Source organism: Carassius auratus, unplaced genomic scaffold, assembly GCF_003368295.1.
Source record: "Carassius auratus strain Wakin unplaced genomic scaffold, ASM336829v1 scaf_tig00021307, whole genome shotgun sequence".
Lineage (NCBI taxonomy): Eukaryota > Metazoa > Chordata > Actinopteri > Cypriniformes > Cyprinidae > Carassius > Carassius auratus.
In genome coordinates this window covers 21,491-40,343 of record NW_020525100.1, presented here as the reverse complement: position 1 = coordinate 40,343, position 18,853 = coordinate 21,491, and the positions used below count along the sequence as shown (strand labels likewise).

The window sequence follows — 18,853 nt, the reverse complement described above, 5'->3', positions numbered from 1 at the left end:
TTCCCAGCGGTGCCTTTTAACAGGTGGCTCTGCTCTGTGGGTTCTTTCTGGGAAAGGAAGCCCTACAGATACTCCGCTTTTCCAACCACATACAATTGCAGAGAGGCCCACATATCTTGTCCTTCCCGCTCCCCAAATACCTGAACTCAATTCAACGCACTGGAACAGCCAGGAAAAAAAAACTCCACACGTGGCTCTGTGGCGCAATGGATAGCGCATTGGACTTCTAGACTGCCAGATGAGGCCATTCAAAGGTTGTGGGTTCGAGTCCCACCAGAGTCGTTGCTTTTGGCTTTCTGTTAATGGCGCTTGGCCAACAAACACATATGCTCTCTGGCCACCCCTCCGGACTTATAAAACTCTAAATCTCACTTTCTTGGCAGGTACATGCAAGTTGGCGCCGTGGCTTAGTTGGTTAAAGCGCCTGTCTAGTAAACAGGAGATCCTGGGTTCGAATCCAGCGGTGCCTTTGCTGGTGATCAAGTGACGCACTTGGGCTGTGAGGTTTGCTCTCCGTAAAAAGGGGGTGCAGAGGAGTGCCAGAGCAGCATGCAATTTAATTTGCGAACCACCCCTCAGATGCTGCCGAACAATACTGGCCAGAGTCATCTCAGCGATGCAGCATGGCTCAGCTGGTCAAAGAGCTTGCCTTGCAAACAGGTGATCCTTGGTTTAGGACTGCTGCAAGCCTGGAAGGAGCTGCTGCACGTGGCGCAGAGTGTAGCGCATTGGGCTATTAGTCTCCGGTGTGAGGCCATTTAAAGTTTGTGGGTTTGAGTCAAAACAGATTGGTGACTTCTTGCCTTTCGTTTATCATTAAATTGCACGCTTATGCCCTCTGGCAACAGAAAGTTGTGAAAAATCTCATAAGCTGACCAGCACGTGGACCTTTGTCCTCACCGCTGGATGTTTTGATCAACTTACTCACCCTCCCAGAGCTGTAGGGCTCTGCTTGGCGCCGTGGCTTAGTTGGTTAAAGCGTCTGTCTCGTAAACAGGAGATCCTGGGTTCAAATCCCAGCGGTGCCTTTAGCGTCCCCTGTGTGCCTCAAGCATGTGCTTTTCTGAGATCGGACTGCAAACAGGGATAGCAAAGGCAGCAGGCGATTGCATTTCCAAACCAGATCCTGATAATGCTGACGCTCTTTTGAACAGGTCAACACTTGCTGACAGGCTCTGTGGTACAATAGATAGCAAACTGGACTTCTAGACGGCCAGATGAGGCCATTGCTGTGCAGAGCCTGGCCGTTGGCCTCTTATCTGGATGCTTTAATCCTCTAAGTGCCCCTCCCTGAGAGAGTGTGTGCAGGTTGGCGCCGTGGCTTAGTTGGTTAAAGCTTGTGTAGTAAATAGGACATACTGAATTCAAATCTCAGCACTGTCTTTGCTGGTTATCAAACACCACCTTGGGTTGTATGGTTTTGCTTTGCGCAATCATGCGGTACAGAGGAGCGTCAGAGCAACATGCGATTTCATTTGCCAACCACCCCTCAGCTGCTGCCGAACAATTCTGACCCAAGTCAACAACGCAGCAGGGCGCCGTGGCTTAGCTGGTCAAAGCGCTTGTCTTGTAAACAGGAGATCCTGGGTTCGATTCCCAGCGGTGCCTTTTAACAGGTGGCTCTGCTCTGTGGGTTCTTTCTGGGAAAGGAAGCCCTTACAGATACTCCGCGTTTCCAACCACATACCAATTGCAGAGAGGCCCACATATCTTGTCCTTCCCGCTCCCCAAATACCTGAACTCAATTCAACGCACTGGAAGAGCCAGGAAAAAAAAAACTCCACACGTGGCTCTGTGGCGCAATGGATAGCGCATTGGACTTCTAGACTGCCAGATGAGGCCATTCAAAGGTTGTGGGTTCGAGTCCCACCAGAGTCGTTGCTTTTGGCTTTCTGTTAATGGCGCTTGGCCAACAAACACATATGCTCTCTGGCCACCCCTCCGGACTTATAAAACTCTAAATCTCACTTTCTTGGCAGGTACATGCAAGTTGGCGCCGTGGCTTAGTTGGTTAAAGCGCCTGTCTAGTAAACAGGAGATCCTGGGTTCGAATCCCAGCGGTGCCTTTGCTGGTGATCAAGTGACGCCTTGGGCTGTGAGGTTTTGCTCTCCGTAAAAAAGGGGGTGCAGAGGAGTGCCAGAGCAGCATGCAATTTAATTTGCGAACCACCCCTCAGATGCTGCCGAACAATACTGGCCAGAGTCATCTCAGCGATGCAGCATGGCTCAGCTGGTCAAAGAGCTTGCCTTGCAAACAGGTGATCCTTGGTTTAGGACTGCTGCAAGCCTGGAAGGAGCTGCTGCACGTGGCGCAGAGTGTAGCGCATTGGGCTATTAGTCTCCGGTGTGAGGCCATTTAAAGTTTGTGGGTTTGAGTCAAAACAGATTGGTGACTTCTTGCCTTTCGTTTATCATTAAATTGCACGCTTATGCCCTCTGGCAACAGAAAGTTGTGAAAAATCTCATAAGCTGACCAGCACGTGGACCTTTGTCCTCACCGCTGGATGTTTTGATCAACTTACTCACCCTCCCAGAGCTGTAGGGCTCTGCTTGGCGCCGTGGCTTAGTTGGTTAAAGCGTCTGTCTCGTAAACAGGAGATCCTGGGTTCAAATCCCAGCGGTGCCTTTAGCGTCCCCTGTGTGCCTCAAGCATGTGCTTTTCTGAGATCGGACTGCAAACAGGGATAGCAAAGGCAGCAGGCGATTGCATTTCCAAACCAGATCCTGATAATGCTGACGCTCTTTTGAACAGGTCAACACTTGCTGACAGGCTCTGTGGTACAATAGATAGCAAACTGGACTTCTAGACGGCCAGATGAGGCCATTGCTGTGCAGAGCCTGGCCGTTGGCCTCTTATCTGGATGCTTTAATCCTCTAAGTGCCCCTCCCTGAGAGAGTGTGTGCAGGTTGGCGCCGTGGCTTAGTTGGTTAAAGCTTGTGTAGTAAATAGGACATACTGAATTCAAATCTCAGCACTGTCTTTGCTGGTTATCAAACACCACCTTGGGTTGTATGGTTTTGCTTTGCGCAATCATGCGGTACAGAGGAGCGTCAGAGCAACATGCGATTTCATTTGCCAACCACCCCTCAGCTGCTGCCGAACAATTCTGACCCAAGTCAACAACGCAGCAGGGCGCCGTGGCTTAGCTGGTCAAAGCGCTTGTCTTGTAAACAGGAGATCCTGGGTTCGATTCCCAGCGGTGCCTTTTAACAGGTGGCTCTGCTCTGTGGGTTCTTTCTGGGAAAGGAAGCCCTTACAGATACTCCGCGTTTCCAACCACATACCAATTGCAGAGAGGCCCACATATCTTGTCCTTCCCGCTCCCCAAATACCTGAACTCAATTCAACGCACTGGAACAGCCAGGAAAAAAAAAACTCCACACGTGGCTCTGTGGCGCAATGGATAGCGCATTGGACTTCTAGACTGCCAGATGAGGCCATTCAAAGGTTGTGGGTTCGAGTCCCACCAGAGTCGTTGCTTTTGGCTTTCTGTTAATGGCGCTTGGCCAACAAACACATATGCTCTCTGGCCACCCCTCCGGACTTATAAAACTCTAAATCTCACTTTCTTGGCAGGTACATGCAAGTTGGCGCCGTGGCTTAGTTGGTTAAAGCGCCTGTCTAGTAAACAGGAGATCCTGGGTTCGAATCCCAGCGGTGCCTTTGCTGGTGATCAAGTGACGCCTTGGGCTGTGAGGTTTTGCTCTCCGTAAAAAAGGGGGTGCAGAGGAGTGCCAGAGCAGCATGCAATTTAATTTGCGAACCACCCCTCAGATGCTGCCGAACAATACTGGCCAGAGTCATCTCAGCGATGCAGCATGGCTCAGCTGGTCAAAGAGCTTGCCTTGCAAACAGGTGATCCTTGGTTTAGGACTGCTGCAAGCCTGGAAGGAGCTGCTGCACGTGGCGCAGAGTGTAGCGCATTGGGCTATTAGTCTCCGGTGTGAGGCCATTTAAAGTTTGTGGGTTTGAGTCAAAACAGATTGGTGACTTCTTGCCTTTCGTTTATCATTAAATTGCACGCTTATGCCCTCTGGCAACAGAAAGTTGTGAAAAATCTCATAAGCTGACCAGCACGTGGACCTTTGTCCTCACCGCTGGATGTTTTGATCAACTTACTCACCCTCCCAGAGCTGTAGGGCTCTGCTTGGCGCCGTGGCTTAGTTGGTTAAAGCGTCTGTCTCGTAAACAGGAGATCCTGGGTTCAAATCCCAGCGGTGCCTTTAGCGTCCCCTGTGTGCCTCAAGCATGTGCTTTTCTGAGATCGGACTGCAAACAGGGATAGCAAAGGCAGCAGGCGATTGCATTTCCAAACCAGATCCTGATAATGCTGACGCTCTTTTGAACAGGTCAACACTTGCTGACAGGCTCTGTGGTACAATAGATAGCAAACTGGACTTCTAGACGGCCAGATGAGGCCATTGCTGTGCAGAGCCTGGCCGTTGGCCTCTTATCTGGATGCTTTAATCCTCTAAGTGCCCCTCCCTGAGAGAGTGTGTGCAGGTTGGCGCCGTGGCTTAGTTGGTTAAAGCTTGTGTAGTAAATAGGACATACTGAATTCAAATCTCAGCACTGTCTTTGCTGGTTATCAAACACCACCTTGGGTTGTATGGTTTTGCTTTGCGCAATCATGCGGTACAGAGGAGCGTCAGAGCAACATGCGATTTCATTTGCCAACCACCCCTCAGCTGCTGCCGAACAATTCTGACCCAAGTCAACAACGCAGCAGGGCGCCGTGGCTTAGCTGGTCAAAGCGCTTGTCTTGTAAACAGGAGATCCTGGGTTCGATTCCCAGCGGTGCCTTTTAACAGGTGGCTCTGCTCTGTGGGTTCTTTCTGGGAAAGGAAGCCCTTACAGATACTCCGCTTTTCCAACCACATACCAATTGCAGAGAGGCCCACATATCTTGTCCTTCCCGCTCCCCAAATACCTGAACTCAATTCAACGCACTGGAACAGCCAGGAAAAAAAAACTCCACACGTGGCTCTGTGGCGCAATGGATAGCGCATTGGACTTCTAGACTGCCAGATGAGGCCATTCAAAGGTTGTGGGTTCGAGTCCCACCAGAGTCGTTGCTTTTGGCTTTCTGTTAATGGCGCTTGGCCAACAAACACATATGCTCTCTGGCCACCCCTCCGGACTTATAAAACTCTAAATCTCACTTTCTTGGCAGGTACATGCAAGTTGGCGCCGTGGCTTAGTTGGTTAAAGCGCCTGTCTAGTAAACAGGAGATCCTGGGTTCGAATCCCAGCGGTGCCTTTGCTGGTGATCAAGTGACGCCTTGGGCTGTGAGGTTTTGCTCTCCGTAAAAAAGGGGGTGCAGAGGAGTGCCAGAGCAGCATGCAATTTAATTTGCGAACCACCCCTCAGATGCTGCCGAACAATACTGGCCAGAGTCATCTCAGCGATGCAGCATGGCTCAGCTGGTCAAAGAGCTTGCCTTGCAAACAGGTGATCCTTGGTTTAGGACTGCTGCAAGCCTGGAAGGAGCTGCTGCACGTGGCGCAGAGTGTAGCGCATTGGGCTATTAGTCTCCGGTGTGAGGCCATTTAAAGTTTGTGGGTTTGAGTCAAAACAGATTGGTGACTTCTTGCCTTTCGTTTATCATTAAATTGCACGCTTATGCCCTCTGGCAACAGAAAGTTGTGAAAAATCTCATAAGCTGACCAGCACGTGGACCTTTGTCCTCACCGCTGGATGTTTTGATCAACTTACTCACCCTCCCAGAGCTGTAGGGCTCTGCTTGGCGCCGTGGCTTAGTTGGTTAAAGCGTCTGTCTCGTAAACAGGAGATCCTGGGTTCAAATCCCAGCGGTGCCTTTAGCGTCCCCTGTGTGCCTCAAGCATGTGCTTTTCTGAGATCGGACTGCAAACAGGGATAGCAAAGGCAGCAGGCGATTGCATTTCCAAACCAGATCCTGATAATGCTGACGCTCTTTTGAACAGGTCAACACTTGCTGACAGGCTCTGTGGTACAATAGATAGCAAACTGGACTTCTAGACGGCCAGATGAGGCCATTGCTGTGCAGAGCCTGGCCGTTGGCCTCTTATCTGGATGCTTTAATCCTCTAAGTGCCCCTCCCTGAGAGAGTGTGTGCAGGTTGGCGCCGTGGCTTAGTTGGTTAAAGCTTGTGTAGTAAATAGGACATACTGAATTCAAATCTCAGCACTGTCTTTGCTGGTTATCAAACACCACCTTGGGTTGTATGGTTTTGCTTTGCGCAATCATGCGGTACAGAGGAGCGTCAGAGCAACATGCGATTTCATTTGCCAACCACCCCTCAGCTGCTGCCGAACAATTCTGACCCAAGTCAACAACGCAGCAGGGCGCCGTGGCTTAGCTGGTCAAAGCGCTTGTCTTGTAAACAGGAGATCCTGGGTTCGATTCCCAGCGGTGCCTTTTAACAGGTGGCTCTGCTCTGTGGGTTCTTTCTGGGAAAGGAAGCCCTTACAGATACTCCGCGTTTCCAACCACATACCAATTGCAGAGAGGCCCACATATCTTGTCCTTCCCGCTCCCCAAATACCTGAACTCAATTCAACGCACTGGAAGAGCCAGGAAAAAAAAACTCCACACGTGGCTCTGTGGCGCAATGGATAGCGCATTGGACTTCTAGACTGCCAGATGAGGCCATTCAAAGGTTGTGGGTTCGAGTCCCACCAGAGTCGTTGCTTTTGGCTTTCTGTTAATGGCGCTTGGCCAACAAACACATATGCTCTCTGGCCACCCCTCCGGACTTATAAAACTCTAAATCTCACTTTCTTGGCAGGTACATGCAAGTTGGCGCCGTGGCTTAGTTGGTTAAAGCGCCTGTCTAGTAAACAGGAGATCCTGGGTTCGAATCCCAGCGGTGCCTTTGCTGGTGATCAAGTGACGCCTTGGGCTGTGAGGTTTTGCTCTCCGTAAAAAAGGGGGTGCAGAGGAGTGCCAGAGCAGCATGCAATTTAATTTGCGAACCACCCCTCAGATGCTGCCGAACAATACTGGCCAGAGTCATCTCAGCGATGCAGCATGGCTCAGCTGGTCAAAGAGCTTGCCTTGCAAACAGGTGATCCTTGGTTTAGGACTGCTGCAAGCCTGGAAGGAGCTGCTGCACGTGGCGCAGAGTGTAGCGCATTGGGCTATTAGTCTCCGGTGTGAGGCCATTTAAAGTTTGTGGGTTTGAGTCAAAACAGATTGGTGACTTCTTGCCTTTCGTTTATCATTAAATTGCACGCTTATGCCCTCTGGCAACAGAAAGTTGTGAAAAATCTCATAAGCTGACCAGCACGTGGACCTTTGTCCTCACCGCTGGATGTTTTGATCAACTTACTCACCCTCCCAGAGCTGTAGGGCTCTGCTTGGCGCCGTGGCTTAGTTGGTTAAAGCGTCTGTCTCGTAAACAGGAGATCCTGGGTTCAAATCCCAGCGGTGCCTTTAGCGTCCCCTGTGTGCCTCAAGCATGTGCTTTTCTGAGATCGGACTGCAAACAGGGATAGCAAAGGCAGCAGGCGATTGCATTTCCAAACCAGATCCTGATAATGCTGACGCTCTTTTGAACAGGTCAACACTTGCTGACAGGCTCTGTGGTACAATAGATAGCAAACTGGACTTCTAGACGGCCAGATGAGGCCATTGCTGTGCAGAGCCTGGCCGTTGGCCTCTTATCTGGATGCTTTAATCCTCTAAGTGCCCCTCCCTGAGAGAGTGTGTGCAGGTTGGCGCCGTGGCTTAGTTGGTTAAAGCTTGTGTAGTAAATAGGACATACTGAATTCAAATCTCAGCACTGTCTTTGCTGGTTATCAAACACCACCTTGGGTTGTATGGTTTTGCTTTGCGCAATCATGCGGTACAGAGGAGCGTCAGAGCAACATGCGATTTCATTTGCCAACCACCCCTCAGCTGCTGCCGAACAATTCTGACCCAAGTCAACAACGCAGCAGGGCGCCGTGGCTTAGCTGGTCAAAGCGCTTGTCTTGTAAACAGGAGATCCTGGGTTCGATTCCCAGCGGTGCCTTTTAACAGGTGGCTCTGCTCTGTGGGTTCTTTCTGGGAAAGGAAGCCCTTACAGATACTCCGCGTTTCCAACCACATACCAATTGCAGAGAGGCCCACATATCTTGTCCTTCCCGCTCCCCAAATACCTGAACTCAATTCAACGCACTGGAAGAGCCAGGAAAAAAAAAACTCCACACGTGGCTCTGTGGCGCAATGGATAGCGCATTGGACTTCTAGACTGCCAGATGAGGCCATTCAAAGGTTGTGGGTTCGAGTCCCACCAGAGTCGTTGCTTTTGGCTTTCTGTTAATGGCGCTTGGCCAACAAACACATATGCTCTCTGGCCACCCCTCCGGACTTATAAAACTCTAAATCTCACTTTCTTGTAAGGTACATGCAAGTTGGCGCCGTGGCTTAGTTGGTTAAAGCGCCTGTCTAGTAAACAGGAGATCCTGGGTTCGAATCCCAGCGGTGCCTTTGCTGGTGATCAAGTGACGCCTTGGGCTGTGAGGTTTTGCTCTCCGTAAAAAAGGGGGTGCAGAGGAGTGCCAGAGCAGCATGCAATTTAATTTGCGAACCACCCCTCAGATGCTGCCGAACAATACTGGCCAGAGTCATCTCAGCGATGCAGCATGGCTCAGCTGGTCAAAGAGCTTGCCTTGCAAACAGGTGATCCTTGGTTTAGGACTGCTGCAAGCCTGGAAGGAGCTGCTGCACGTGGTGCAGAGTGTAGCGCATTGGGCTATTAGTCTCCGGTGTGAGGCCATTTAAAGTTTGTGGGTTTGAGTCAAAACAGATTGGTGACTTCTTGCCTTTCGTTTATCATTAAATTGCACGCTTATGCCCTCTGGCAACGGAAAGTTGTGAAAAATCTCATAAGCTGACCAGCACGTGGACCTTTGTCCTCACCGCTGGATGTTTTGATCAACTTACTCACCCTCCCAGAGCTGTAGGGCTCTGCTTGGCGCCGTGGCTTAGTTGGTTAAAGCGTCTGTCTCGTAAACAGGAGATCCTGGGTTCAAATCCCAGCGGTGCCTTTAGCGTCCCCTGTGTGCCTCAAGCATGTGCTTTTCTGAGATCGGACTGCAAACAGGGATAGCAAAGGCAGCAGGCGATTGCATTTCCAAACCAGATCCTGATAATGCTGACGCTCTTTTGAACAGGTCAACACTTGCTGACAGGCTCTGTGGTACAATAGATAGCAAACTGGACTTCTAGACGGCCAGATGAGGCCATTGCTGTGCAGAGCCTGGCCGTTGGCCTCTTATCTGGATGCTTTAATCCTCTAAGTGCCCCTCCCTGAGAGAGTGTGTGCAGGTTGGCGCCGTGGCTTAGTTGGTTAAAGCTTGTGTAGTAAATAGGACATACTGAATGCAAATCTCAGCACTGTCTTTGCTGGTTATCAAACACCACCTTGGGTTGTATGGTTTTGCTTTGCGCAATCATGCGGTACAGAGGAGCGTCAGAGCAACATGCGATTTCATTTGCCAACCACCCCTCAGCTGCTGCCGAACAATTCTGACCCAAGTCAACAACGCAGCAGGGCGCCGTGGCTTAGCTGGTCAAAGCGCTTGTCTTGTAAACAGGAGATCCTGGGTTCGATTCCCAGCGGTGCCTTTTAACAGGTGGCTCTGCTCTGTGGGTTCTTTCTGGGAAAGGAAGCCCTTACAGATACTCCGCTTTTCCAACCACATACCAATTGCAGAGAGGCCCACATATCTTGTCCTTCCCGCTCCCCAAATACCTGAACTCAATTCAACGCACTGGAACAGCCAGGAAAAAAAAACTCCACACGTGGCTCTGTGGCGCAATGGATAGCGCATTGGACTTCTAGACTGCCAGATGAGGCCATTCAAAGGTTGTGGGTTCGAGTCCCACCAGAGTCGTTGCTTTTGGCTTTCTGTTAATGGCGCTTGGCCAACAAACACATATGCTCTCTGGCCACCCCTCCGGACTTATAAAACTCTAAATCTCACTTTCTTGGCAGGTACATGCAAGTTGGCGCCGTGGCTTAGTTAGTTAAAGCGCCTGTCTAGTAAACAGGAGATCCTGGGTTCGAATCCCAGCGGTGCCTTTGCTGGTGATCAAGTGACCACTTGGGCTGTGAGGTTTTGCTCTCCGTAAAAAAGGGGGTGCAGAGGAGTGCCAGAGCAGCATGCAATTTAATTTGCGAACCACCCCTCAGATGCTGCCGAACAATACTGGCCAGAGTCATCTCAGCGATGCAGCATGGCTCAGCTGGTCAAAGAGCTTGCCTTGCAAACAGGTGATCCTTGGTTTAGGACTGCTGCAAGCCTGGAAGGAGCTGCTGCACGTGGCGCAGAGTGTAGCGCATTGGGCTATTAGTCTCCGGTGTGAGGCCATTTAAAGTTTGTGGGTTTGAGTCAAAACAGATTGGTGACTTCTTGCCTTTCGTTTATCATTAAATTGCACGCTTATGCCCTCTGGCAACGGAAAGTTGTGAAAAATCTCATAAGCTGACCAGCACGTGGACCTTTGTCCTCACCGCTGGATGTTTTGATCAACTTACTCACCCTCCCAGAGCTGTAGGGCTCTGCTTGGCGCCGTGGCTTAGTTGGTTAAAGCGTCTGTCTCGTAAACGGGAGATCCTGGGTTCAAATCCCAGCGGTGCCTTTAGCGTCCCCTGTGTGCCTCAAGCATGTGCTTTTCTGAGATCGGACTGCAAACAGGGATAGCAAAGGCAGCAGGCGATTGCATTTCCAAACCAGATCCTGATAATGCTGACGCTCTTTTGAACAGGTCAACACTTGCTGACAGGCTCTGTGGGACAATAGATAGCAAACTGGACTTCTAGACGGCCAGATGAGGCCATTGCTGTGCAGAGCCTGGCCGTTGGCCTCTTATCTGGATGCTTTAATCCTCTAAGTGCCCCTCCCTGAGAGAGTGTGTGCAGGTTGGCGCCGTGGCTTAGTTGGTTAAAGCTTGTGTAGTAAATAGGACATACTGAATTCAAATCTCAGCACTGTCTTTGCTGGTTATCAAACACCACCTTGGGTTGTATGGTTTTGCTTTGCGCAATCATGCGGTACAGAGGAGCGTCAGAGCAACATGCGATTTCATTTGCCAACCACCCCTCAGCTGCTGCCGAACAATTCTGACCCAAGTCAACAACGCAGCAGGGCGCCGTGGCTTAGCTGGTCAAAGCGCTTGTCTTGTAAACAGGAGATCCTGGGTTCGATTCCCAGCGGTGCCTTTTAACAGGTGGCTCTGCTCTGTGGGTTCTTTCTGGGAAAGGAAGCCCTTACAGATACTCCGCTTTTCCAACCACATACCAATTGCAGAGAGGCCCACATATCTTGTCCTTCCCGCTCCCCAAATACCTGAACTCAATTCAACGCACTGGAACAGCCAGGAAAAAAAAACTCCACACGTGGCTCTGTGGCGCAATGGATAGCGCATTGGACTTCTAGACTGCCAGATGAGGCCATTCAAAGGTTGTGGGTTCGAGTCCCACCAGAGTCGTTGCTTTTGGCTTTCTGTTAATGGCGCTTGGCCAACAAACACATATGCTCTCTGGCCACCCCTCCGGACTTATAAAACTCTAAATCTCACTTTCTTGGCAGGTACATGCAAGTTGGCGCCGTGGCTTAGTTAGTTAAAGCGCCTGTCTAGTAAACAGGAGATCCTGGGTTCGAATCCCAGCGGTGCCTTTGCTGGTGATCAAGTGACCACTTGGGCTGTGAGGTTTTGCTCTCCGTAAAAAAGGGGGTGCAGAGGAGTGCCAGAGCAGCATGCAATTTAATTTGCGAACCACCCCTCAGATGCTGCCGAACAATACTGGCCAGAGTCATCTCAGCGATGCAGCATGGCTCAGCTGGTCAAAGAGCTTGCCTTGCAAACAGGTGATCCTTGGTTTAGGACTGCTGCAAGCCTGGAAGGAGCTGCTGCACGTGGCGCAGAGTGTAGCGCATTGGGCTATTAGTCTCCGGTGTGAGGCCATTTAAAGTTTGTGGGTTTGAGTCAAAACAGATTGGTGACTTCTTGCCTTTCGTTTATCATTAAATTGCACGCTTATGCCCTCTGGCAACGGAAAGTTGTGAAAAATCTCATAAGCTGACCAGCACGTGGACCTTTGTCCTCACCGCTGGATGTTTTGATCAACTTACTCACCCTCCCAGAGCTGTAGGGCTCTGCTTGGCGCCGTGGCTTAGTTGGTTAAAGCGTCTGTCTCGTAAACGGGAGATCCTGGGTTCAAATCCCAGCGGTGCCTTTAGCGTCCCCTGTGTGCCTCAAGCATGTGCTTTTCTGAGATCGGACTGCAAACAGGGATAGCAAAGGCAGCAGGCGATTGCATTTCCAAACCAGATCCTGATAATGCTGACGCTCTTTTGAACAGGTCAACACTTGCTGACAGGCTCTGTGGGACAATAGATAGCAAACTGGACTTCTAGACGGCCAGATGAGGCCATTGCTGTGCAGAGCCTGGCCGTTGGCCTCTTATCTGGATGCTTTAATCCTCTAAGTGCCCCTCCCTGAGAGAGTGTGTGCAGGTTGGCGCCGTGGATTAGTTGGTTAAAGCTTGTGTAGTAAATAGGACATACTGAATTCAAATCTCAGCACTGTCTTTGCTGGTTATCAAACACCACCTTGGGTTGTATGGTTTTGCTTTGCGCAATCATGCGGTACAGAGGAGCGTCAGAGCAACATGCGATTTCATTTGCCAACCACCCCTCAGCTGCTGCCGAACAATTCTGACCCAAGTCAACAACGCAGCAGGGCGCCGTGGCTTAGCTGGTCAAAGCGCTTGTCTTGTAAACAGGAGATCCTGGGTTCGATTCCCAGCGGTGCCTTTTAACAGGTGGCTCTGCTCTGTGGGTTCTTTCTGGGAAAGGAAGCCCTTACAGATACTCCGCGTTTCCAACCACATACCAATTGCAGAGAGGCCCACATATCTTGTCCTTCCCGCTCCCCAAATACCTGAACTCAATTCAACGCACTGGAAGAGCCAGGAAAAAAAAAACTCCACACGTGGCTCTGTGGCGCATTGGACTTCTAGACTGCCAGATGAGGCCATTCAAAGGTTGTGGGTTCGAGTCCCACCAGAGTCGTTGCTTTTGGCTTTCTGTTAATGGCGCTTGGCCAACAAACACATATGCTCTCTGGCCACCCCTCCGGACTTATAAAACTCTAAATCTCACTTTCTTGGCAGGTACATGCAAGTTGGCGCCGTGGCTTAGTTGGTTAAAGCGCCTGTCTAGTAAACAGGAGATCCTGGGTTCGAATCCCAGCGGTGCCTTTGCTGGTGATCAAGTGACCACTTGGGCTGTGAGGTTTTGCTCTCCGTAAAAAAGGGGGTGCAGAGGAGTGCCAGAGCAGCATGCAATTTAATTTGCGAACCACCCCTCAGATGCTGCCGAACAATACTGGCCAGAGTCATCTCAGCGATGCAGCATGGCTCAGCTGGTCAAAGAGCTTGCCTTGCAAACAGGTGATCCTTGGTTTAGGACTGCTGCAAGCCTGGAAGGAGCTGCTGCACGTGGCGCAGAGTGTAGCGCATTGGGCTATTAGTCTCCGGTGTGAGGCCATTTAAAGTTTGTGGGTTTGAGTCAAAACAGATTGGTGACTTCTTGCCTTTCGTTTATCATTAAATTGCACGCTTATGCCCTCTGGCAACGGAAAGTTGTGAAAAATCTCATAAGCTGACCAGCACGTGGACCTTTGTCCTCACCGCTGGATGTTTTGATCAACTTACTCACCCTCCCAGAGCTGTAGGGCTCTGCTTGGCGCCGTGGCTTAGTTGGTTAAAGCGTCTGTCTCGTAAACAGGAGATCCTGGGTTCAAATCCCAGCGGTGCCTTTAGCGTCCCCTGTGTGCCTCAAGCATGTGCTTTTCTGAGATCGGACTGCAAACAGGGATAGCAAAGGCAGCAGGCGATTGCATTTCCAAACCAGATCCTGATAATGCTGACGCTCTTTTGAACAGGTCAACACTTGCTGACAGGCTCTGTGGTACAATAGATAGCAAACTGGACTTCTAGACGGCCAGATGAGGCCATTGCTGTGCAGAGCCTGGCCGTTGGCCTCTTATCTGGATGCTTTAATCCTCTAAGTGCCCCTCCCTGAGAGAGTGTGTGCAGGTTGGCGCCGTGGCTTAGTTGGTTAAAGCTTGTGTAGTAAATAGGACATACTGAATTCAAATCTCAGCACTGTCTTTGCTGGTTATCAAACACCACCTTGGGTTGTATGGTTTTGCTTTGCGCAATCATGCGGTACAGAGGAGCGTCAGAGCAACATGCGATTTCATTTGCCAACCACCCCTCAGCTGCTGCCGAACAATTCTGACCCAAGTCAACAACGCAGCAGGGCGCCGTGGCTTAGCTGGTCAAAGCGCTTGTCTTGTAAACAGGAGATCCTGGGTTCGATTCCCAGCGGTGCCTTTTAACAGGTGGCTCTGCTCTGTGGGTTCTTTCTGGGAAAGGAAGCCCTTACAGATACTCCGCTTTTCCAACCACATACCAATTGCAGAGAGGCCCACATATCTTGTCCTTCCCGCTCCCCAAATACCTGAACTCAATTCAACGCACTGGAACAGCCAGGAAAAAAAAACTCCACACGTGGCTCTGTGGCGCAATGGATAGCGCATTGGACTTCTAGACTGCCAGATGAGGCCATTCAAAGGTTGTGGGTTCGAGTCCCACCAGAGTCGTTGCTTTTGGCTTTCTGTTAATGGCGCTTGGCCAACAAACACATATGCTCTCTGGCCACCCCTCCGGACTTATAAAACTCTAAATCTCACTTTCTTGGCAGGTACATGCAAGTTGGCGCCGTGGCTTAGTTGGTTAAAGCGCCTGTCTAGTAAACAGGAGATCCTGGGTTCGAATCCCAGCGGTGCCTTTGCTGGTGATCAAGTGACGCCTTGGGCTGTGAGGTTTTGCTCTCCGTAAAAAAGGGGGTGCAGAGGAGTGCCAGAGCAGCATGCAATTTAATTTGCGAACCACCCCTCAGATGCTGCCGAACAATACTGGCCAGAGTCATCTCAGCGATGCAGCATGGCTCAGCTGGTCAAAGAGCTTGCCTTGCAAACAGGTGATCCTTGGTTTAGGACTGCTGCAAGCCTGGAAGGAGCTGCTGCACGTGGCGCAGAGTGTAGCGCATTGGGCTATTAGTCTCCGGTGTGAGGCCATTTAAAGTTTGTGGGTTTGAGTCAAAACAGATTGGTGACTTCTTGCCTTTCGTTTATCATTAAATTGCACGCTTATGCCCTCTGGCAACAGAAAGTTGTGAAAAATCTCATAAGCTGACCAGCACGTGGACCTTTGTCCTCACCGCTGGATGTTTTGATCAACTTACTCACCCTCCCAGAGCTGTAGGGCTCTGCTTGGCGCCGTGGCTTAGTTGGTTAAAGCGTCTGTCTCGTAAACAGGAGATCCTGGGTTCAAATCCCAGCGGTGCCTTTAGCGTCCCCTGTGTGCCTCAAGCATGTGCTTTTCTGAGATCGGACTGCAAACAGGGATAGCAAAGGCAGCAGGCGATTGCATTTCCAAACCAGATCCTGATAATGCTGACGCTCTTTTGAACAGGTCAACACTTGCTGACAGGCTCTGTGGTACAATAGATAGCAAACTGGACTTCTAGACGGCCAGATGAGGCCATTGCTGTGCAGAGCCTGGCCGTTGGCCTCTTATCTGGATGCTTTAATCCTCTAAGTGCCCCTCCCTGAGAGAGTGTGTGCAGGTTGGCGCCGTGGCTTAGTTGGTTAAAGCTTGTGTAGTAAATAGGACATACTGAATTCAAATCTCAGCACTGTCTTTGCTGGTTATCAAACACCACCTTGGGTTGTATGGTTTTGCTTTGCGCAATCATGCGGTACAGAGGAGCGTCAGAGCAACATGCGATTTCATTTGCCAACCACCCCTCAGCTGCTGCCGAACAATTCTGACCCAAGTCAACAACGCAGCAGGGCGCCGTGGCTTAGCTGGTCAAAGCGCTTGTCTTGTAAACAGGAGATCCTGGGTTCGATTCCCAGCGGTGCCTTTTAACAGGTGGCTCTGCTCTGTGGGTTCTTTCTGGGAAAGGAAGCCCTTACAGATACTCCGCTTTTCCAACCACATACCAATTGCAGAGAGGCCCACATATCTTGTCCTTCCCGCTCCCCAAATACCTGAACTCAATTCAACGCACTGGAACAGCCAGGAAAAAAAAACTCCACACGTGGCTCTGTGGCGCAATGGATAGCGCATTGGACTTCTAGACTGCCAGATGAGGCCATTCAAAGGTTGTGGGTTCGAGTCCCACCAGAGTCGTTGCTTTTGGCTTTCTGTTAATGGCGCTTGGCCAACAAACACATATGCTCTCTGGCCACCCCTCCGGACTTATAAAACTCTAAATCTCACTTTCTTGGCAGGTACATGCAAGTTGGCGCCGTGGCTTAGTTGGTTAAAGCGCCTGTCTAGTAAACAGGAGATCCTGGGTTCGAATCCCAGCGGTGCCTTTGCTGGTGATCAAGTGACGCCTTGGGCTGTGAGGTTTTGCTCTCCGTAAAAAAGGGGGTGCAGAGGAGTGCCAGAGCAGCATGCAATTTAATTTGCGAACCACCCCTCAGATGCTGCCGAACAATACTGGCCAGAGTCATCTCAGCGATGCAGCATGGCTCAGCTGGTCAAAGAGCTTGCCTTGCAAACAGGTGATCCTTGGTTTAGGACTGCTGCAAGCCTGGAAGGAGCTGCTGCACGTGGCGCAGAGTGTAGCGCATTGGGCTATTAGTCTCCGGTGTGAGGCCATTTAAAGTTTGTGGGTTTGAGTCAAAACAGATTGGTGACTTCTTGCCTTTCGTTTATCATTAAATTGCACGCTTATGCCCTCTGGCAACAGAAAGTTGTGAAAAATCTCATAAGCTGACCAGCACGTGGACCTTTGTCCTCACCGCTGGATGTTTTGATCAACTTACTCACCCTCCCAGAGCTGTAGGGCTCTGCTTGGCGCCGTGGCTTAGTTGGTTAAAGCGTCTGTCTCGTAAACAGGAGATCCTGGGTTCAAATCCCAGCGGTGCCTTTAGCGTCCCCTGTGTGCCTCAAGCATGTGCTTTTCTGAGATCGGACTGCAAACAGGGATAGCAAAGGCAGCAGGCGATTGCATTTCCAAACCAGATCCTGATAATGCTGACGCTCTTTTGAACAGGTCAACACTTGCTGACAGGCTCTGTGGTACAATAGATAGCAAACTGGACTTCTAGACGGCCAGATGAGGCCATTGCTGTGCAGAGCCTGGCCGTTGGCCTCTTATCTGGATGCTTTAATCCTCTAAGTGCCCCTCCCTGAGAGAGTGTGTGCAGGTTGGCGCCGTGGCTTAGTTGGTTAAAGCTTGTGTAGTAAATAGGACATACTGAATTCAAATCTCAGCACTGTCTTTGCTGGTTATCAAACACCACCTTGGGTTGTATGGTTTTGCTTTGCGCAATCATGCGGTACAGAGGAGCGTCAGAGCAACATGCGATTTCATTTGCCAACCACCCCTCAGCTGCTGCCGAACAATTCTGACCCAAGTCAACAACGCAGCAGGGCGCCGTGGCTTAGCTGGTCAAAGCGCTTGTCTTGTAAACAGGAGATCCTGGGTTCGATTCCCAGCGGTGCCTTTTAACAGGTGGCTCTGCTCTGTGGGTTCTTTCTGGGAAAGGAAGCCCTTACAGATACTCCGCTTTTCCAACCACATACCAATTGCAGAGAGGCCCACATATCTTGTCCTTCCCGCTCCCCAAATACCTGAACTCAATTCAACGCACTGGAACAGCCAGGAAAAAAAAACTCCACACGTGGCTCTGTGGCGCAATGGATAGCGCATTGGACTTCTAGACTGCCAGATGAGGCCATTCAAAGGTTGTGGGTTCGAGTCCCACCAGAGTCGTTGCTTTTGGCTTTCTGTTAATGGCGCTTGGCCAACAAACACATATGCTCTCTGGCCACCCCTCCGGACTTATAAAACTCTAAATCTCACTTTCTTGGCAGGTACATGCAAGTTGGCGCCGTGGCTTAGTTGGTTAAAGCGCCTGTCTAGTAAACAGGAGATCCTGGGTTCGAATCCCAGCGGTGCCTTTGCTGGTGATCAAGTGACGCCTTGGGCTGTGAGGTTTTGCTCTCCGTAAAAAAGGGGGTGCAGAGGAGTGCCAGAGCAGCATGCAATTTAATTTGCGAACCACCCCTCAGATGCTGCCGAACAATACTGGCCAGAGTCATCTCAGCGATGCAGCATGGCTCAGCTGGTCAAAGAGCTTGCCTTGCAAACAGGTGATCCTTGGTTTAGGACTGCTGCAAGCCTGGAAGGAGCTGCTGCACGTGGCGCAGAGTGTAGCGCATTGGGCTATTAGTCTCCGGTGTGAGGCCATTTAAAGTTTGTGGGTTTGAGTCAAAACAGATTGGTGACTTCTTGCCTTTCGTTTATCATTAAATTGCACGCTTATGCCCTCTGGCAACAGAAAGTTGTGAAAAATCTCATAAGCTGACCAGCACGTGGACCTTTGTCCTCACCGCTGGATGTTTTGATCAACTTACTCACCCTCCCAGAGCTGTAGGGCTCTGCTTGGCGCCGTGGCTTAGTTGGTTAAAGCGTCTGTCTCGTAAACAGGAGATCCTGGGTTCAAATCCCAGCGGTGCCTTTAGCGTCCCCTGTGTGCCTCAAGCATGTGCTTTTCTGAGATCGGACTGCAAACAGGGATAGCAAAGGCAGCAGGCGATTGCATTTCCAAACCAGATCCTGATAATGCTGACGCTCTTTTGAACAGGTCAACACTTGCTGACAGGCTCTGTGGTACAATAGATAGCAAACTGGACTTCTAGACGGCCAGATGAGGCCATTGCTGTGCAGAGCCTGGCCGTTGGCCTCTTATCTGGATGCTTTAATCCTCTAAGTGCCCCTCCCTGA

General features: G+C 50.6%; 46 non-coding genes across 46 annotated transcripts; all 46 read left to right on the top strand.

Moving 5' to 3' along the window:
• Positions 1-192: 192 nt before the first annotated feature.
• trnar-ucu (transfer RNA arginine (anticodon UCU)) lies at positions 193-282 on the top strand. Its single transcript is given in 2 exon segments — positions 193-229; positions 247-282. It is a non-coding gene; the product is annotated as a tRNA-Arg (tRNA).
• A 114-nt stretch (positions 283-396) lies between these two features.
• On the top strand, positions 397-469 carry trnat-agu (transfer RNA threonine (anticodon AGU)). Its single transcript has one exon. It is a non-coding gene; the product is annotated as a tRNA-Thr (tRNA).
• Positions 470-954: 485 nt separating this feature from the next.
• Positions 955-1,028, top strand: trnat-cgu (transfer RNA threonine (anticodon CGU)). The gene has a single exon. It is a non-coding gene; the product is annotated as a tRNA-Thr (tRNA).
• Positions 1,029-1,534: 506 nt separating this feature from the next.
• Positions 1,535-1,608, top strand: trnat-ugu (transfer RNA threonine (anticodon UGU)). The gene has a single exon. It is a non-coding gene; the product is annotated as a tRNA-Thr (tRNA).
• Positions 1,609-1,788: 180 nt separating this feature from the next.
• trnar-ucu (transfer RNA arginine (anticodon UCU)) lies at positions 1,789-1,878 on the top strand. The gene is given in 2 exon segments: positions 1,789-1,825; positions 1,843-1,878. It is a non-coding gene; the product is annotated as a tRNA-Arg (tRNA).
• Positions 1,879-1,992: 114 nt separating this feature from the next.
• Positions 1,993-2,066, top strand: trnat-agu (transfer RNA threonine (anticodon AGU)). The gene has a single exon. It is a non-coding gene; the product is annotated as a tRNA-Thr (tRNA).
• A 486-nt stretch (positions 2,067-2,552) lies between these two features.
• trnat-cgu (transfer RNA threonine (anticodon CGU)) lies at positions 2,553-2,626 on the top strand. Its single transcript has one exon. It is a non-coding gene; the product is annotated as a tRNA-Thr (tRNA).
• Positions 2,627-3,132: 506 nt separating this feature from the next.
• trnat-ugu (transfer RNA threonine (anticodon UGU)) lies at positions 3,133-3,206 on the top strand. The gene has a single exon. It is a non-coding gene; the product is annotated as a tRNA-Thr (tRNA).
• Positions 3,207-3,386: 180 nt separating this feature from the next.
• trnar-ucu (transfer RNA arginine (anticodon UCU)) lies at positions 3,387-3,476 on the top strand. Its single transcript is given in 2 exon segments — positions 3,387-3,423; positions 3,441-3,476. It is a non-coding gene; the product is annotated as a tRNA-Arg (tRNA).
• A 114-nt stretch (positions 3,477-3,590) lies between these two features.
• On the top strand, positions 3,591-3,664 carry trnat-agu (transfer RNA threonine (anticodon AGU)). The gene has a single exon. It is a non-coding gene; the product is annotated as a tRNA-Thr (tRNA).
• Positions 3,665-4,150: 486 nt separating this feature from the next.
• On the top strand, positions 4,151-4,224 carry trnat-cgu (transfer RNA threonine (anticodon CGU)). The gene has a single exon. It is a non-coding gene; the product is annotated as a tRNA-Thr (tRNA).
• Positions 4,225-4,730: 506 nt separating this feature from the next.
• On the top strand, positions 4,731-4,804 carry trnat-ugu (transfer RNA threonine (anticodon UGU)). Its single transcript has one exon. It is a non-coding gene; the product is annotated as a tRNA-Thr (tRNA).
• Positions 4,805-4,983: 179 nt separating this feature from the next.
• On the top strand, positions 4,984-5,073 carry trnar-ucu (transfer RNA arginine (anticodon UCU)). Its single transcript is given in 2 exon segments — positions 4,984-5,020; positions 5,038-5,073. It is a non-coding gene; the product is annotated as a tRNA-Arg (tRNA).
• A 114-nt stretch (positions 5,074-5,187) lies between these two features.
• Positions 5,188-5,261, top strand: trnat-agu (transfer RNA threonine (anticodon AGU)). The gene has a single exon. It is a non-coding gene; the product is annotated as a tRNA-Thr (tRNA).
• Positions 5,262-5,747: 486 nt separating this feature from the next.
• trnat-cgu (transfer RNA threonine (anticodon CGU)) lies at positions 5,748-5,821 on the top strand. Its single transcript has one exon. It is a non-coding gene; the product is annotated as a tRNA-Thr (tRNA).
• Positions 5,822-6,327: 506 nt separating this feature from the next.
• On the top strand, positions 6,328-6,401 carry trnat-ugu (transfer RNA threonine (anticodon UGU)). Its single transcript has one exon. It is a non-coding gene; the product is annotated as a tRNA-Thr (tRNA).
• Positions 6,402-6,580: 179 nt separating this feature from the next.
• On the top strand, positions 6,581-6,670 carry trnar-ucu (transfer RNA arginine (anticodon UCU)). Its single transcript is given in 2 exon segments — positions 6,581-6,617; positions 6,635-6,670. It is a non-coding gene; the product is annotated as a tRNA-Arg (tRNA).
• Positions 6,671-6,784: 114 nt separating this feature from the next.
• trnat-agu (transfer RNA threonine (anticodon AGU)) lies at positions 6,785-6,858 on the top strand. The gene has a single exon. It is a non-coding gene; the product is annotated as a tRNA-Thr (tRNA).
• Positions 6,859-7,344: 486 nt separating this feature from the next.
• trnat-cgu (transfer RNA threonine (anticodon CGU)) lies at positions 7,345-7,418 on the top strand. Its single transcript has one exon. It is a non-coding gene; the product is annotated as a tRNA-Thr (tRNA).
• Positions 7,419-7,924: 506 nt separating this feature from the next.
• On the top strand, positions 7,925-7,998 carry trnat-ugu (transfer RNA threonine (anticodon UGU)). Its single transcript has one exon. It is a non-coding gene; the product is annotated as a tRNA-Thr (tRNA).
• A 180-nt stretch (positions 7,999-8,178) lies between these two features.
• trnar-ucu (transfer RNA arginine (anticodon UCU)) lies at positions 8,179-8,268 on the top strand. The gene is given in 2 exon segments: positions 8,179-8,215; positions 8,233-8,268. It is a non-coding gene; the product is annotated as a tRNA-Arg (tRNA).
• A 114-nt stretch (positions 8,269-8,382) lies between these two features.
• Positions 8,383-8,456, top strand: trnat-agu (transfer RNA threonine (anticodon AGU)). Its single transcript has one exon. It is a non-coding gene; the product is annotated as a tRNA-Thr (tRNA).
• A 486-nt stretch (positions 8,457-8,942) lies between these two features.
• Positions 8,943-9,016, top strand: trnat-cgu (transfer RNA threonine (anticodon CGU)). Its single transcript has one exon. It is a non-coding gene; the product is annotated as a tRNA-Thr (tRNA).
• A 506-nt stretch (positions 9,017-9,522) lies between these two features.
• trnat-ugu (transfer RNA threonine (anticodon UGU)) lies at positions 9,523-9,596 on the top strand. Its single transcript has one exon. It is a non-coding gene; the product is annotated as a tRNA-Thr (tRNA).
• A 179-nt stretch (positions 9,597-9,775) lies between these two features.
• Positions 9,776-9,865, top strand: trnar-ucu (transfer RNA arginine (anticodon UCU)). Its single transcript is given in 2 exon segments — positions 9,776-9,812; positions 9,830-9,865. It is a non-coding gene; the product is annotated as a tRNA-Arg (tRNA).
• A 114-nt stretch (positions 9,866-9,979) lies between these two features.
• Positions 9,980-10,053, top strand: trnat-agu (transfer RNA threonine (anticodon AGU)). The gene has a single exon. It is a non-coding gene; the product is annotated as a tRNA-Thr (tRNA).
• A 486-nt stretch (positions 10,054-10,539) lies between these two features.
• On the top strand, positions 10,540-10,613 carry trnat-cgu (transfer RNA threonine (anticodon CGU)). Its single transcript has one exon. It is a non-coding gene; the product is annotated as a tRNA-Thr (tRNA).
• A 506-nt stretch (positions 10,614-11,119) lies between these two features.
• trnat-ugu (transfer RNA threonine (anticodon UGU)) lies at positions 11,120-11,193 on the top strand. The gene has a single exon. It is a non-coding gene; the product is annotated as a tRNA-Thr (tRNA).
• Positions 11,194-11,372: 179 nt separating this feature from the next.
• trnar-ucu (transfer RNA arginine (anticodon UCU)) lies at positions 11,373-11,462 on the top strand. The gene is given in 2 exon segments: positions 11,373-11,409; positions 11,427-11,462. It is a non-coding gene; the product is annotated as a tRNA-Arg (tRNA).
• Positions 11,463-11,576: 114 nt separating this feature from the next.
• trnat-agu (transfer RNA threonine (anticodon AGU)) lies at positions 11,577-11,650 on the top strand. The gene has a single exon. It is a non-coding gene; the product is annotated as a tRNA-Thr (tRNA).
• A 486-nt stretch (positions 11,651-12,136) lies between these two features.
• trnat-cgu (transfer RNA threonine (anticodon CGU)) lies at positions 12,137-12,210 on the top strand. The gene has a single exon. It is a non-coding gene; the product is annotated as a tRNA-Thr (tRNA).
• Positions 12,211-12,716: 506 nt separating this feature from the next.
• trnat-ugu (transfer RNA threonine (anticodon UGU)) lies at positions 12,717-12,790 on the top strand. Its single transcript has one exon. It is a non-coding gene; the product is annotated as a tRNA-Thr (tRNA).
• Positions 12,791-13,162: 372 nt separating this feature from the next.
• Positions 13,163-13,236, top strand: trnat-agu (transfer RNA threonine (anticodon AGU)). The gene has a single exon. It is a non-coding gene; the product is annotated as a tRNA-Thr (tRNA).
• Positions 13,237-13,722: 486 nt separating this feature from the next.
• Positions 13,723-13,796, top strand: trnat-cgu (transfer RNA threonine (anticodon CGU)). The gene has a single exon. It is a non-coding gene; the product is annotated as a tRNA-Thr (tRNA).
• Positions 13,797-14,302: 506 nt separating this feature from the next.
• Positions 14,303-14,376, top strand: trnat-ugu (transfer RNA threonine (anticodon UGU)). The gene has a single exon. It is a non-coding gene; the product is annotated as a tRNA-Thr (tRNA).
• A 179-nt stretch (positions 14,377-14,555) lies between these two features.
• Positions 14,556-14,645, top strand: trnar-ucu (transfer RNA arginine (anticodon UCU)). The gene is given in 2 exon segments: positions 14,556-14,592; positions 14,610-14,645. It is a non-coding gene; the product is annotated as a tRNA-Arg (tRNA).
• A 114-nt stretch (positions 14,646-14,759) lies between these two features.
• Positions 14,760-14,833, top strand: trnat-agu (transfer RNA threonine (anticodon AGU)). Its single transcript has one exon. It is a non-coding gene; the product is annotated as a tRNA-Thr (tRNA).
• Positions 14,834-15,319: 486 nt separating this feature from the next.
• On the top strand, positions 15,320-15,393 carry trnat-cgu (transfer RNA threonine (anticodon CGU)). The gene has a single exon. It is a non-coding gene; the product is annotated as a tRNA-Thr (tRNA).
• Positions 15,394-15,899: 506 nt separating this feature from the next.
• Positions 15,900-15,973, top strand: trnat-ugu (transfer RNA threonine (anticodon UGU)). The gene has a single exon. It is a non-coding gene; the product is annotated as a tRNA-Thr (tRNA).
• A 179-nt stretch (positions 15,974-16,152) lies between these two features.
• On the top strand, positions 16,153-16,242 carry trnar-ucu (transfer RNA arginine (anticodon UCU)). Its single transcript is given in 2 exon segments — positions 16,153-16,189; positions 16,207-16,242. It is a non-coding gene; the product is annotated as a tRNA-Arg (tRNA).
• Positions 16,243-16,356: 114 nt separating this feature from the next.
• Positions 16,357-16,430, top strand: trnat-agu (transfer RNA threonine (anticodon AGU)). The gene has a single exon. It is a non-coding gene; the product is annotated as a tRNA-Thr (tRNA).
• Positions 16,431-16,916: 486 nt separating this feature from the next.
• trnat-cgu (transfer RNA threonine (anticodon CGU)) lies at positions 16,917-16,990 on the top strand. The gene has a single exon. It is a non-coding gene; the product is annotated as a tRNA-Thr (tRNA).
• A 506-nt stretch (positions 16,991-17,496) lies between these two features.
• Positions 17,497-17,570, top strand: trnat-ugu (transfer RNA threonine (anticodon UGU)). Its single transcript has one exon. It is a non-coding gene; the product is annotated as a tRNA-Thr (tRNA).
• Positions 17,571-17,749: 179 nt separating this feature from the next.
• Positions 17,750-17,839, top strand: trnar-ucu (transfer RNA arginine (anticodon UCU)). The gene is given in 2 exon segments: positions 17,750-17,786; positions 17,804-17,839. It is a non-coding gene; the product is annotated as a tRNA-Arg (tRNA).
• Positions 17,840-17,953: 114 nt separating this feature from the next.
• On the top strand, positions 17,954-18,027 carry trnat-agu (transfer RNA threonine (anticodon AGU)). Its single transcript has one exon. It is a non-coding gene; the product is annotated as a tRNA-Thr (tRNA).
• A 486-nt stretch (positions 18,028-18,513) lies between these two features.
• trnat-cgu (transfer RNA threonine (anticodon CGU)) lies at positions 18,514-18,587 on the top strand. The gene has a single exon. It is a non-coding gene; the product is annotated as a tRNA-Thr (tRNA).
• Positions 18,588-18,853: the final 266 nt, after the last annotated feature.